Consider the following 14,794-nt stretch of genomic DNA (forward strand, 5'->3'; position numbering starts at 1 on the left):
ATCTTCTGACTATATTAAGTTTCTTGGGCCCATACCAGTCCTACCTTACATGAAGCCCCAAGCATCCTTGATTGATTGTGTAGGAAACCAAGGGCCAGCCTTTCTAAAGTGCTGAATTTTCAAATGTAAGGAAGTAGGTGCTTTTCCTGAGGGAGTAGCAAAATGGACAGCAAATGTGTGGTCATTTAAATGGTATGACTTGGTCCTTTTTTCCCTTATAGGAGGGAAGAAACAAGTTCATACTTAATTTCTTTTTATTTTCAGCCTCCTGTTGATGTGATTCAGCATGTTAAGATTTGTTTAAAGGACTATCAAAGGTAAACATTCAATCTAGGAATGACATAGTGAAGTTTTGCAGAACTGAACATTAAATTTAAGCATGATCCGAGTACAGTCAGTTCTGCTATCATGCAGCATATTGCCTTCCTAAAAACCACTGCACTATGCAAAATCATGTGATAAAAACCACAGGCTAATGGGAAACGTAGGGTAAGGGGCACAGGGCACAACACTCGAAGACTTCACCAGTGACATATGTTTTTTTAAAAAAGATAAGATTCTGTAAAAAGATTAGCACAGTTTTATACACGTTAAAGAAACACATGTTAAGAAGCATGTAAATACTATGGTAAATGTGGCACTTTATGTTGAAAAGTTTGTTTGAGGAGGTAGATACTGAAAGGGTTGTAGCTTGTGAGTTTTGTGAAAGGGTGGAAGGAAGGTTATCTGATATCAGATAGAAAGTTCTAACACCAGATGTGGATGGGAATGGCTCACAACACACAGGGAACTGAGGTAGCTGGGTGGTGTTTAAAATGGGGGGGGGGGGAGGCACACACACACACTGCGCATTTTGTGTATTTGCACATGGCTCAATTCAGCTGGATGACGTTTTCTGCATTCACTTAGTGTTTGTCACAGAAGAAATTTTGCATTAGCAACAAAGTGAAATTCATGTTATGCTCAAATTGTTTTCTAATATATCAAATGGTTCAGAAACAATTTATATCTTCACACTGGCAATACAGCAGAACTCCCCCTTAGCTTCTATATAAGGAGTCTGAGACCCAGCCAAGCTAAATGAGGTTTCCTAGTCAGATTAGCAGTAGCTGAGCTGAGTGTGAATTCTTGGACACCCAGGCTCCTTTTGTAGTAGGAATGTCTATGTCGTCTGTTGCTTCTTTTACTGTTATATCTTTGATTTTTATTGTTAGTGATAACATTATTTTAGTACTTGTTTTAATGTAGGTGTAAGCACTTAACATAGTATGTGGAACTGAATAAATACTTGTCAGTAAATGAATTAATAAATTAATGAGGTTAGTGAATGGCCATAATCAAGCCCAGGTTCATTGTGGAAACAGTTCCAGACCTGCATGTAGAGGAACAAATAGAAAAGATATGTAGAGTTCAGGATGGCAGTACTCTCCTTATATACTCTTCAAGGTTTCTTGGGTTTGTTTGGATTTTTGTAAAATAATTAAGGTATAGGCTTGTGACAACAGACAAGCTATTCAACCTCCCTAGATAATACCAGAACTACCTCATTGGGTTTCTGTAACAGTTAAATAAAATCATGTATATAAACTCTTAGCATAATGCCTGGTACATGGCAATGGTTCATTAAGTGTTAGCATGTATCATCATCATCACTACTACTACTGTTGCTGCTGTTTTTCTAGCATAACCCTCTGTACGTTGGAAGGAACCAAGAACCAATGAATGTGAGAGAAGGCGCTCTGGTACTTTTCCTGAGCTGTGGCCCAGTTTTTCCAATTACTCACTGGATACCCCAACCCAGAGATACAATAGCACTTCAAACTCAACACATCCAAAGTCAAACTCATTAGCTTGCTCCCAGTAGACTCCTCCTCATGAGTTCCCACTTTCCTCAATTTACCCAAGCTAGACACCTCAGTGGTCCTTTATTCTCTCCTTCCTCCTCTACATTCCATGGGTCACTCATTCATTCAATTAAGATTTTATTGAATACCAAGTGTGTACGAGGCACTCTCCAAAGTGCCTCAAGAAATAAACGTGAATAAGGCATGATTCTCGTCCTGAAGAATCTTCAGTATAAGACAAGATGCAGAGAACGAAGCGCTGAATGCAAATCCCACATAGTAAGCCTGTCAAGATAAAATGTATTGACCGGCTGTAAGAGGCCACATGATGTGATCATGGTTCCTATATGTTGCCACTCAAATACAAAGTGGACAACCGTTTACATGGAAAGATGATGAAGGGTACCATCAGGGGATCATTCTGTATTTTAAAAATTTTGGTCCTTTTGGTTAGCAAAACACTTGTCAGGAAAACTAGTGTTTGTTTATTTGTTTTGGTTTGGTTTTTTTGTTTTTTGTTTTTTGTTTTTTTTGAGAGAGAGGAAGACAGAGGGAGAGAGTACACAGGAGCAGGGGAGGAGGAGGGGCAGAGGAGAGAGAGAATCCCAAGCAGGCTCCATGCTCAGCACAGAGCCCATCTTGGGGCTTCTCTAACTCACAACCCTGAAATCATGACCTGAGCCAAAAGTAAGAGTCAGACCCTTAACTAACTGAGCCACCCAGGCACCCCTGGGAAAACTAGTTTTATTACTTGTTCTCCATTTGGGTCCTAAAAATATTCTTTCACATGATGATGACTTTACAGTGAAAGTTTTCCCTTTTTTAGAATATTCAGTTCTTTTTTTTAATGTTTATTATTATTATTAGTTTATTATTATTTTGAGAAAGAGAACACAAGGAGGGGAGGGGCAGAGAGAGAGAGACAGAGAATCTGAAGCAGGCTCCAGGCTCCGAGCTGTCAGCACAGAGCCCGATGCAAGGCTTGAACTCATGAACCGTGAGATCATGACCTGAGCTGAAGTTGGATGTTTAACCAACTAAGCCACCCAGGTGCCCCTAGAATATTCAGATCTTCAGGTGGACTTGTGTCTGTACGGTAATTGTTTTTTGTGGTGATATGAAGGTAGGTTGAAAATAATTTAAAGTCGACTATTTGAAAATTTTTTTAATTTAAAGAAGTTTTAAATTTAAATTAAAGAATTTAAATTTCTACTTTTTATATACTCAGTTGGATTAATAAATTGAGCTTAGCCCATTTATTCTCATATTCTTAGCAGTTTTGTTGTACAAATAAAACCTTAGAGATTTTTAATTCACTGTAAGCTTCAAATGTAACATGTAAGTGAAAGGGAACATTATCTTTCAAATGCACTATAAATAATTTATTCACTAGTAAGTAATTAGGCAGTTAGGAAAGAGCTCTGGAAAAATAAAAGTTTTTAAAATAGGGGTAATTAATAAGCAAAGTTATCTAGGTACAGAGTCTGTAGTTCTCCAAAGGATTTATTTGTTGATAACTTCCATGTGCCAGGTCCTGTTCCGGGAGCTGGGGATGCAGCAGTGAGCAAACCAGAACCCAGCCTGAGACAGTTTACATTCTACTGAGAGAGACAGGAAATAAACTAATAAACAATAAACCTGTGATGCCAGGCAGTGATAAGAGCTGTGAATTAAAATAGGGGCAATAAGGGCAGCGCACACGCATTCAAGCCAGAAGCACAAGTTGGGACTGGAAAAATTCTTCCGAGGATGGAGGCACAGAGCGCCAGGGCTGAGGACAGCTTCACCCAGGTCACCCGCCAGGATGGCCCAGGGGCCCAGGGAAACAGCAGCCGCATGGACAAGGCAGGCAGAGGCCCGGCCGCAGGGAGGCCCGGTTTCCCACCCCTCTCGGGCCGTGGATTCCTAGGTGGGAAAGAAGAAACAAGGAAAATTCCAGTCCCAGCTAACAGATACATGCCATTAAAAGAGACCGGATGCAGAGATTTACTCCTATTGTAGAACATTTGTGACTTCAGATACGCTTTACCTTGAAATTCAGGAATGTGGAATCAGGACTTGTAAAGAAACCAAGGACGTTAGTATTTTGACAAAAGCAGCTGATTTTGTGAAAGCCTTTCTCTTGGGTTTCAGGTGGAGGACATACTTGCCCTCATTAGGTTGGGTGACCTTTTCCTAGAGTCTTTTGAAATTACAGATGTGATGACCCTAAAGGGAGACCACCTGTGTGGGGCAATAGGAAGAATCACTGGCAAAGGAGGAACCACCCAAATTCACCACAGAGAGTGTGACATGGACAAGGGTAATTTTGGCTGATGTGAAGGTTCACATCCTTGGCTCTTTACAAAATATCAAGATGGCAAGAACTGCCATTTGCAACCTCATACTGGGGAATCCTCCATCAGAGGTTTATGGCAATACTCAAGCCATGGTTAGTGGAGCAGCAGATTCATTCTGATTTCAAATCACAGACATTTTATCTTGTCTTTGGACTCTAGAGAGAAAGACTTTGCCCTCCACTCATGGTCACAAGAAACCATGTGAAGGATTTTTCCATTTCTTTAAGTCTCCATCACTTGTTTCGTTCTCAGCCAGAAGCATAAATAGAAAAGGTTTGATTATTCACATCCAGCAGCTTTGAGGGTAATTTCCATATCTAAATTTAGTACCGTTATTATACTTATACATTATTTATAATTTATCACTTCATTTTAAAGAAAAGATATGCATAGTTAATAATTCTTTTATTGGAGGAAAACATTGTTTAAATAGTCCTTTATGAATTCATAAATTTATTTATGAATGTATAACTGTTATAAATTGATAAACATTTCTTGTCTCTGGAGTATAATTGAAAGAATCATCTCACTAAAGAAAATAAGGGCAATAAGGGTTAGCGAGTAAAGAGTGCTTAGATGCAATAGATAAGGTGATGGGAAATCACTCATAGATTGTAGGGCTTCTCTCCCTATTTGGTTGTTCACTAAGATTTCATTATTCACATTGGCCTAAATCAGACATTCGAATTGACATCTACCATCACACAGTCCTACCTTCTCTTTCACTCTGGTGCATATTCTCTGCTAGCTTGTGTTGGTAATGAATTGCATAAGAAAATAGTTGCGTTGTTTATCAAATCTGCCATGTATAGAGGTTGTCTCGTGTGGCACACATTATTCTAACAATAGTGTAAATACTTTGAAATCTGCATCCTTACTAGTGGGGAGACAAAATGCTTTCATTAAGAAAACACATACATGAAGCACATGGCTAACTAACAGCATCTTGATGTGAGCAAATTTTAGTCTCAAATTCTATGGCTTCATAATCTCAGAGGGATTTTCCTTCTTACTGTTAAGGAAAACTGACTCCCCACTGCATTTTAAAGAATTAAAAGTCACATTTGTATGTTAAGAATATTCACTTTGGCCTATTAAAAAAATTATGATTGCCCCCCAAAAGGGGGCTTTTATGACCTTTTACATTTTTAAAGTAAAGCCTTCCATCTGGCTAAAAAATATCTAAAAAAAAAATTCTTTTACTGTGTTTGTCTTTCCTAGTAAATGTTACATTCATTCCTTAGAAAATTTGCTCTAGGGCAAGTTCATTTTGGCCTGATGTAATTTAATCCAAAGGGAGAAAAACATTAAGTTAATGAAATCTTAATGGAAAGCCATTATATATAGTGTGGTGTCTTAATTATTATTCTCCCAAATTATATTGGCTTATAATTTTTAATTTAGGTCTAAAAAAAAGATACAGTGTTTAGTTACCTAATTAAATGCAATGCTGATTCATTAGGGGAATAATACATTATTTAATTCCTTTTAAATGAGCTCCCACAGACATGTGTCTGTATGTATCAATTGGATATCATTTCTAGTCAGTCACTTTTTTAGCCATGATAATAGATTGCTGAGCAATCCGTGGCATCTGTTCTGACCACTTGGAGTTATTCAATGAGTAACTTGAAGTAACCAATTATTTTTAATTATTTTTAACAAAAAGATCAGATTTCTGTATTCTCTGAAAATGGGAACTACCACAGAATCATATGAAAATCAACCTTCTTTGCCATCATTTAACTTGGTCTGAAGAGATATAAAAAGTGTGAGTTTTTATTGCTTAGGTTATTTTATTTTATCTTTGAAACTCAAGTTAAGATTTCTAACAATTTTTTAAGGTTTCCTAGTATAATATAAGTTTGCAAACCACATATCCAGTAAAGGACTAATATCCAAAATACACAAGGGACTCATCCAAGTCAATAGCAAAACACCCAAATAACCCAATTAAAAATATTTTCTTTCATTCCATAGTTACCTTTTTATTTTGTTGGTGATTTCCTTTGCCTTGTAGAAGCTTTTTAGTTTGAAGTAGTCCTACGTATTCATTTTTGTTTTTCTGCCTTTGCTTTCAGTGTCACATCCAGGAAATCATTGCTAAGACCAATGTCAAGGAGCTTATACCCTGTGTTTTCTCCTAGAGGTTTTATGGCTTCAGGTCTTATGTTCAAGTCTTTAATCCAATTTGAGTTGACTTTGTATATGGTCTAAGATAGGGGTTCAGTTTCATTCTTTTGCATGTGACTGTCAGTTTTCCCAAGGCCATTTATTGAAGAGGCTATTCTTCTCCCATTGTATATTCTTGGCTCCTTTGTCATACATTAATTGATCATATCATTGTGGGCCTATTTCTAGGCCCTCTAATCTATTCCACTGATCAGTGTGGGTGTTTTTATGCCAATACCATACATTTTGATCACCATGACTTCATGACATAGTTTGAAATCAGGGAGCCAGATGCCTCCAGCTTTGTTCTTTCTGATGATTGCTTTGACAAGCGGGCTTTTGTGGTTCCATACACATTTTAGTATTGTTTGCTTTGTTTCTGTGAAAATGCCATTGGAACTTTGATGGGAATTTGCAGGGACTCTGTAGATTGCTTTGGGTAGTATGGATATTTTAACAATATTCTTTCAATCCATGAACACAAAATATCTTTCCGTTTATTTGTGTCATCTTCAGTTTTCCATAAATGTCTTACAGTTTTCAGTGTACAGGTTTTTCACCTCCTTGGTTAGATTTATTCCCAGGTTGTTTTATTCTTTCTGATGCAATTTTAAATGGGACTTTTTTCTTAATTTTTTTTCTGATAGTTCATTGTTAATATATAGAAATGCAACTGATTTTTGTATATTGATTTTGTATATTGATTTTGTATCCTGCAACTACTAAATTTGTTGACTAGTCAAACCATTTTTTGGTGTGGTCTTTAGGATTTTCCTTTTTAAAAAATTTTTTTTTAATGTTTATTTATTTTTGAGAGAGAGAGAGCACAAGCAGGGAAGGGGCAGAGAGAGAGGGAGACACAGAATCTGAAGCAGGCTCCAAGCTCTGAGCTGTCAGCACAGAGCCTGACGCAGGGCTCAAACTCGTGAACGTGATGAGATCACGACCTGAGCTGAAGTCAGACGCTTAAACAACTGAGTCACCCAGGCACCCCAAGGGTTTTCTATGTATGGTATCATTTCATCTGCAAATAGAGACAATTTTACTTCTCTCTTTATAATTTGGATGCCTTTTAAAATGTTTTCTTTTAGCTTCATCTGTTTCCTCCCAACATTGTCTCACCTTGAAATGAACATAAACTCTGTGGGAGGAAAGACTTTCTCCATTTTAATCCAGCACACAGAACATGGCATAACCCATGGCAAACATTCAGTCAGAATTTGTTGGGAAATGTCATTACTTTTTATTCTTTTAAGTTTTTAATTTGTTTTGAGAGAGAGAGAGTATGTGCATGAGTGGGAAAGGGGTAGAGAGAGAAGCCCAAGCAGGCTCTGCACTGTCATCGCATGGAGACCCATGCAGGGCTCAAACTCATGAACCGTGAGATTATGACTTGAGCTGAAACCAAGAGTCGGATGCTTAACCAACTGAGCCACCCAGGTGACCCAGGAAAATGTCATTAAGTAGGCCCTCCATGAGGGCAGATAACAGTTCATGTAGAATTGTGCACTTTTAAAAGACAATAGTTTAACACCAAAGACAACTTTGAAAGGAGAAAATAATATCTCCCAAAGACAGCCAGAGAGGAAAGTGGAATCCAGGGAGCATGTCCCACATGAACGTGGTACGGTGGGCTTGGCATCTCCTTCATTTGGGATAATACCAAGCATGTGGTAGATGTCTAAAAAATGTTCGTTGTATTAATTATTTAACTAGCTATGGGCTTATCTTCAGTTACATTCAGTGAACATTTGAGGATTAGTTATGAGCTGTGTCAATCACTGAGCAGACACAAAGATGAATAAGAAAAGATCTTTTTCCTCTAGAGATTAGTAATTACATAGATAAGCCTCAGTCTTGTTAGTCCCAGCCATAGAGTTTCACTTTTCTTCCAAGAGGGCTGCATCCCTGAGTTACCCCCAGAGATCCACTGAAGAGGCTTCCAAAGGGCTCAGCCTTGTGGGGATCACCCAGGACAGTTCTGCCCATGGGGACAAGATATAGAACGCTTCCACCTATGTGTACTGGATGACCTGCAATTCTTTCTTCTTTACCAGTTTTTAAATGAGGATTTTCCCCTCCCCGGAGGCCCAGATTTAAGTACTGAAAGGGCAGGGACCCACGTACGTTACTCCATGCACGTTGTCTTTGTTAGCATTGTGGGCATAACTGAATTTGTCCTCCTCCTTGACCGTCTTGTCCATCTGCTCTTCATTACTTTAGACTAACCAGAAAAATTGTGTCTTGTCTAGGGTGACACTGCTTTTCAGTAGCTGAGCCAGGGCAGGAATGCACCTCTTGTTTTGTTATGTTTTTTTTAATTTTTTTTAATGTTTATTTTTGAGAGAGACAGAGACAGAATGTGAGTGGGTTGGGACAGAGAGAGAGGGAGACACAGAATCTGAAACAGGCTCCAGGCTCTGAGCTGTCAGCACAGAGCCCGACGTGGGGCTCGAACTCACGAGCTGCGAGATCATGACCTGAGCTGAAGTTGGACGCTCAACCGACTGAGCCACCCAGGTGCCCCACGAATGTACCTCTTCTAACTATGGGGCCAGTGCTGTATCCAGGACACTAACTTCCCTCAACTCATGCTGCGTGAGAGACAGATGACATGGAGTACACATTACGTGTGGGAAAGTACTTTGGAAATTGTCTATCAGTAGGATGTTGATCAACAACCAGAATGAGAATGACTTTAACTTCATGGTGCATGAACTGCAGACCACCATGCAAAATTGCTCCAGAGGAACTCACATGCCCACCCCTGTTGAGGACCCTTGCTGCCCTAATTATTTAGTTCCAGATACTGTAGACCCCAAGGAAAAATCAATAGCAGTGGCCTCAGAGAGAAGTGATTCCCTCTTTTACTGACTCTGGGACCTTGAGCAAGCTATCTAATCTTTCTAAACCTCTATCTTCTCATCTAGAAAATGGAGATTATGAGTGCCTGCCTTCTGATGGCTGTGAGAATTCAGTGTATGTAAAGCCCTTAGTAAGGGCTTCTAGTAAGTGCTCAAGAAGTGTTAGCCATTGTTAAAGGGTGATTATTTTAAAAGGGTAAATGATGACTCTCAGATATCAAATGAACACGTGTCAAGGATTTATTTAATTCTCTCATTAATGAGATAATCAGTAGGTTGTTACAATCAGGTACCTGGAAGGCTGCACCACACAATGCTTAGTTTTCTGCTGATAACACCCATTAATCATTCTGATCCATTTCAGAATTTTTCACAATTATTTTCTGCATTTTTTTTTTCTTATTGCTAGTTCCTTATTTGCATGCTAGGAATGTTTTGAGGACCAATAAGATAATAGATAGGAAAATTTGCCATATAAGCTGTGATATATTTTGCAAATAGTAGAGTACAAAAGAGACAGGTGAGGCCAACCTGCATTTCAGACCAACTTCTGATACTTCCTGTGATACTGTGATCTTGAGCAAGTCACAGAACACCTCTTTGCCTATCTTTCCTTAGCTGTAAGTTAGTGTATTTAAGATTCACTGCACAAGGCTATGGTGAGAATTAGATGAAGTTACGTGTGGGAAAGTACTTTGGAAAATAAAAAGAATGCTATAGAAAGATGGGATGTGATGTTATTGCTCTCAGCTTAGATTTGGTCCATTTTTCTTTAAGAAGAGACTTTAGAATAAGAGATGGAGTGGTGAGTTCTTAAACTCACCAGGTCATTATTACTGCAAGTTGTAAATCACGTGGAGAGGTCTTTAACTCAGTAACAGTGATTTATGGCACTACTGTTGATCCAAAAGCACCTCTCCAATATTCACCCACATGTCCTGATGGCTCCAGAGAGAAGTTCATGGTGCCAGCAGTGGTAATGTTGATGCCCATGGGGCCATGTGTCCTTAATTAAACCTGTAAGAACGGTATTTTACTCTCCTCAACCTCTTCCCCCAGTGCTGTCATCCCAGAGTCTCCCCTGGTTATCCTGTAAAAAGAGATTCATTTAACCAGCCTGTGGAGACTCTCAGGAATTTGCAGGAATTGGGAAGGAAAAGTCTTTGGCCCAGCACACTCCTTTCCTGGCCCAGTTCTGGGTTTTGTAATTGAGAAGGGATAAGGAGGGTTTGGAGTGAGTCCAGGACCCGACACTGAAAGCATTGAGAGGAGTTGAGCGAGCTCTGGTGGGAGGGGCCAGGACTGCTTCGCCTGGAAAGGAGCAGGCCACAGCGGGACTCTATGGGCAGATGCTTCCACAGAGGCAGTCTTTCCACCATGCCTGCTGCAGAAGAGAGTGACTTTACCTCAAGGGTTATAGTTATGGAGACTGAAGAACTGTCTGCCTAAGCTAGTGAGTGCTGTGGACACATTTATGAAGGTTCTACCAAGTTCTTCTCTAGAGATTTTGAAGAACAAGATTGGGTCTCTCTTAATCTGAAATATTACAGAACATGTCTCCCCCGCTGCCCCGCCGAGGCAGAGGCTTGATTCAGATATGAAGAAGGGAAAAGCTGAGACAAGGGAACCATACCTGATTGTCCTACCTTGTCTATTGTGACTAACAGAGCCAGGTGAAGGTGGGAGAGAGATTGAGTAACTGAGCTGACTTCCCTGTTTACCTTCCCTTCCCTGTGCCCTGTGAGGGGACCCCAGCATTTGTGACAGCGTTTATCACACTTACTTCCTCTCCTTAGACTGAGCTCTTCAAAGGCAGAGCCTTGGTCTTCACCCCTGTGTCTCTAGCCCCTAACATAATACCTGACACGTAGTAGGGCTCAGCAAATATTTGTTGAATGAGTGCACAGATATGAATAACTCCTTTGACAGGCAGAGGTCAAGTCAACAGAAACCTCAATGCTGGAGACACTGACAGAAACCCCATTTAAAAGCCAGTTGACCAGCCCAACCTGTGAGTGCTATTGAACTGTTCACCATAAAATAGTAAGGGAAGCCTGAGTTCAAACTTCAGCATTCGTAGTGAGACTATTTTCAGCTTTCTCAGAGACAGCATCTGTAAATAATCAGGCAGAAGCCTTTTATAAAACAACACAGAAAAACCTCAAAGACTATTCTAAGGCTGCAACATTTAAACAAGATTTTAACCCATGGGGACGCCAAGATCAACACGGAGCTTCCTGAACATAAAAGCCTGGAATGTCATAGCAGTGTGGGGGCAAAAGCTATGATCGCATTTCCCCTTTTCTAAATTATATACTGCTTAGTGTTAATGTGAGCGGAGGGCTGGGACAGAGACGGCCCTGTGGGTTACGTAAGTAAATCTCCTTGCACCCTCCATCTCAGCTGTAATGCAGCATCCATGGTGACAGTGGTTGGAGGGAGTCACCAGGCTGGCTGGACTGACGGAAGGCAAAAGGTCACTTGTAGGTCATGCCATGATTTAAGTACTTGATGTAATTTATAACTGGGCTTTTGCCCTATGTAGAAAAATGATCAGGGACATTTGTTGTGTAATTTCTTCTCTTACTAGAAGATGTTGTTCTTAAAACTGAGTTTAGTGGCAGCTATGAAAGACCATCTGTAGCACATTCCAAAATCACTTTCTTTTCCTTCCCAATTGGAAAGAGGGACAAGAAACCAAATGAACCCTTTAGCTCTCTCAACCTGCATGATTGTCACCTGAGGAGGAGAGACAGGTCTCTAGGTCACATCTTTCCCTGTCCCTGTATTAGGGACCACATCAGCCAACCTCAATTATAAACAAGTGAAAACGAGCGCTCCTAAACCAATCTTACTATCAACCTTACTATGTGTGTGGCCAGTATGATATAAAAATCTGCCCATTTCTCAAGTTACCTGCAACGTTACTTCTTAAGGCTCTTCCAGGGAGACCTGCACTAATAATGAGTCGTCATGTCTTATTACCTGGGCGAGCTAATATTTGAACAACTATCATAACACCTGACAGTTGATACAACTAACTTTAATTCCTTAAATCATTTTAATTCTTTAAATCCAAAAGGATTTTTGAGGTTATTTTCTTAAAAAAGAAGAACGTTATTTGGAAAAATAGTACACATATTCATTTTAATTCGTGTGTTCTGGACTTGAGGATAAGGCTACATCTTCATTTTTGTACTCCTAGTTGGTGTAGTGTTTGGAAGATGGTCTAAGCCCAATAAATATTTTTTGAATCACTGAGTGAGAGGAATATTTACAGAGCAGAAGCCTCTGTGCTGGTTGGCTGTGAGTCCAGTGGTGTCTTCTTTCTGCAAACTCTGAAAATGTGTATAAACAAAAAGATCAGAGTGAGAATTTAAAAAGAACATTTATTATAATTTTCAATAATATGTACTTTTTAAGCTCATGAATACCATATCTGAAATTGTTCATGGACACACATACACCCCCAACACTTCCCATAGGTACATGCTTAGACTGTCACGCATAGACTGTGTGTGAGTGCATGTATATATATCAATGGTTTTTTTTAAAAGATATGGAAAATATAGTTAACAGTAGTTATCTCTAAAGAAGGAGTAAATTTGGGAAAGATAAAGTGTACTTTCACAATTTAGCTTATATGTTTCTCATTTTCAAATTCTTCCTATGAGTATGCATTTGTATATCTCAGTTCTTAACACGTGGTCTGGCACTTAGCAAACATTAAATCAATGTTAAACACACACATAAAGTGAATCAGTGAATGGAGTGACATGTAAATTATACTCAAAACATTTGACTTTGAGAGAGTTAGGAGTAGAATGGTGATAAGGAAATTGAACTGAAGACTTAGGAAAGAGAGGGCATCATCTGGGTCTATCAACGAAAGAAGCCATCAGAAATATAGGAATAGTTTTGGGTTGCTATTGATAAATATATTTTCCAATTAAAAAAAAAACAAAATGGCCCCAAATTTACTGCCCACTATTAGCAAATAACATAGTATTATGTAGAGTAACATGGTATTACACATAATTGTATGTGTTCCTCTGGGCTTATATATTGCCTGAACAAAGGCCAATGGCCTGGCAAGAAGGCTACTAACTTTGGTGATCTGTTAACCTGATAGGGCTGGACAGGCATGGCTTCCTGAAAGGCCTTTGTACTCACAGTCCTGTTCAGGTAACGCTGGTTTGCCACATCAAATAAAGAACTAATGAGACCATCTGGGGAAGGAGACAGCAATCTAGTGGTTCAAGCATCAGTCATTTGGCCCGTCCATGAGCTTGATGTCCAGAAACTGACATGATGCGTGAGAATGTTTAACCCCAATCCAGCTGGCATGACCCCAATGCAAGAAACCCTTTTTTGGCCCCTCATCTAGGAAATGAGTTGGCAGTATTTAAAAATGCTTGAACGGCAGCTTGGAGTCTATTTGAAGAAGCTGGTAGAAAGATCCCAATGGCAGGAATGTCCAGATAAGATTACCACCAGTAGTCGGTTGCTGAAATCACTTAAGTATTTTGATCAGGTGAAAAAAGTGCCACTTAGCTTCAGTCTGGGTGGCGGAGTCCTTTTAAATGTAGCTGCAGCACAGACGTTCTGTGCATTACTCATGCTGTGAAGTACGTGATTTAAGCCACTGACTTCCTAAATTAAAGACACAAAAAGGCAGACATGTAATTCTTTTAATTACACCTCCAAATTTCTCCTACATTCCTTTGAGTTTGTCTCCTGTTTGTCCGTGTTTGCCTGTTTGATCAACCTACCAGCAGAAGATGAGCAGCGGTGAAGGTAGAGGATCTGTAAGAGGATAAAAGACTTGACTTAATTTGTTTTCACTATAGGAAAATGAAGGCAGTGTTTTTGGAAGTTGAGAAGATAAGAAATCTGATTTCTGCTGATAGTAGAGCATTTCAAGGCAGAACTGAGACATAATGTTTGTATGTTTTTTTGGTATCTGCTGTCCACTAACATGGGTTATTAATAAAACATATTTGACTTATATCACCAGGCAAGAAGGTTCAATTTTATCTTGTATTTCTAGTAAAGTACAGCCTTCTAACCTTAACATGTAGTTTTCGTAACTCAGCAATAGAGACAGGCTGCACTTTCAGAAGGTTTGTAGTCATGAACAACTTAAAGCTGTGTGTACTTTTTAAAACTATGCAACCATTTAGATATTTATTTGTAGGAACTAATTGAAGTAGGTACTTAGAAAGCCATGTAAGTTTGTTTTCTGCTAGATAACATGAGAAACTGAATTTTGGAATTAAGCAGCTAAGTTTCTCTCCTCTTTCTCACCTGTTCCCCTTTGTAAGGAAGGGGACATGATGACTTCTTTTACTGTCACAGTTTCTGGGTTGGTTTTCTGATTATAATGGGAGACGTGCTAACCCATCTGTACTCCCAGACTAGGCCTCACTGACATCAGTGCACCAGTCTGAAGGTTGTTAGGTCTCTGTGCCAAGAAAAGCCTCTCTGTAATCCCACGGTCATTAAACTAGTGTAACCTCACCCACCCCAGATTTCTCCCCCAGGTACACTTGACCTCAGCTAAGTCTTTGAACAT

The 14,794-nt window shown here is 39.4% G+C and overlaps 1 protein-coding gene and 1 pseudogene across 2 annotated transcripts in view; both read left to right on the top strand.

Moving 5' to 3' along the window:
* COLEC12 (collectin subfamily member 12) overlaps nt 1–14,794 on the top strand; it is a 196,195-nt gene that overhangs the window by 65,029 nt on the left and 116,372 nt on the right. The window lies entirely within an intron of this gene.
* Nucleotides 3,594–4,302, top strand: LOC125149634 (RNA-binding protein PNO1-like; annotated as a pseudogene).

Source organism: Prionailurus viverrinus, chromosome D3 (genome assembly GCF_022837055.1).
Source record: "Prionailurus viverrinus isolate Anna chromosome D3, UM_Priviv_1.0, whole genome shotgun sequence".
NCBI lineage: Eukaryota > Metazoa > Chordata > Mammalia > Carnivora > Felidae > Prionailurus > Prionailurus viverrinus.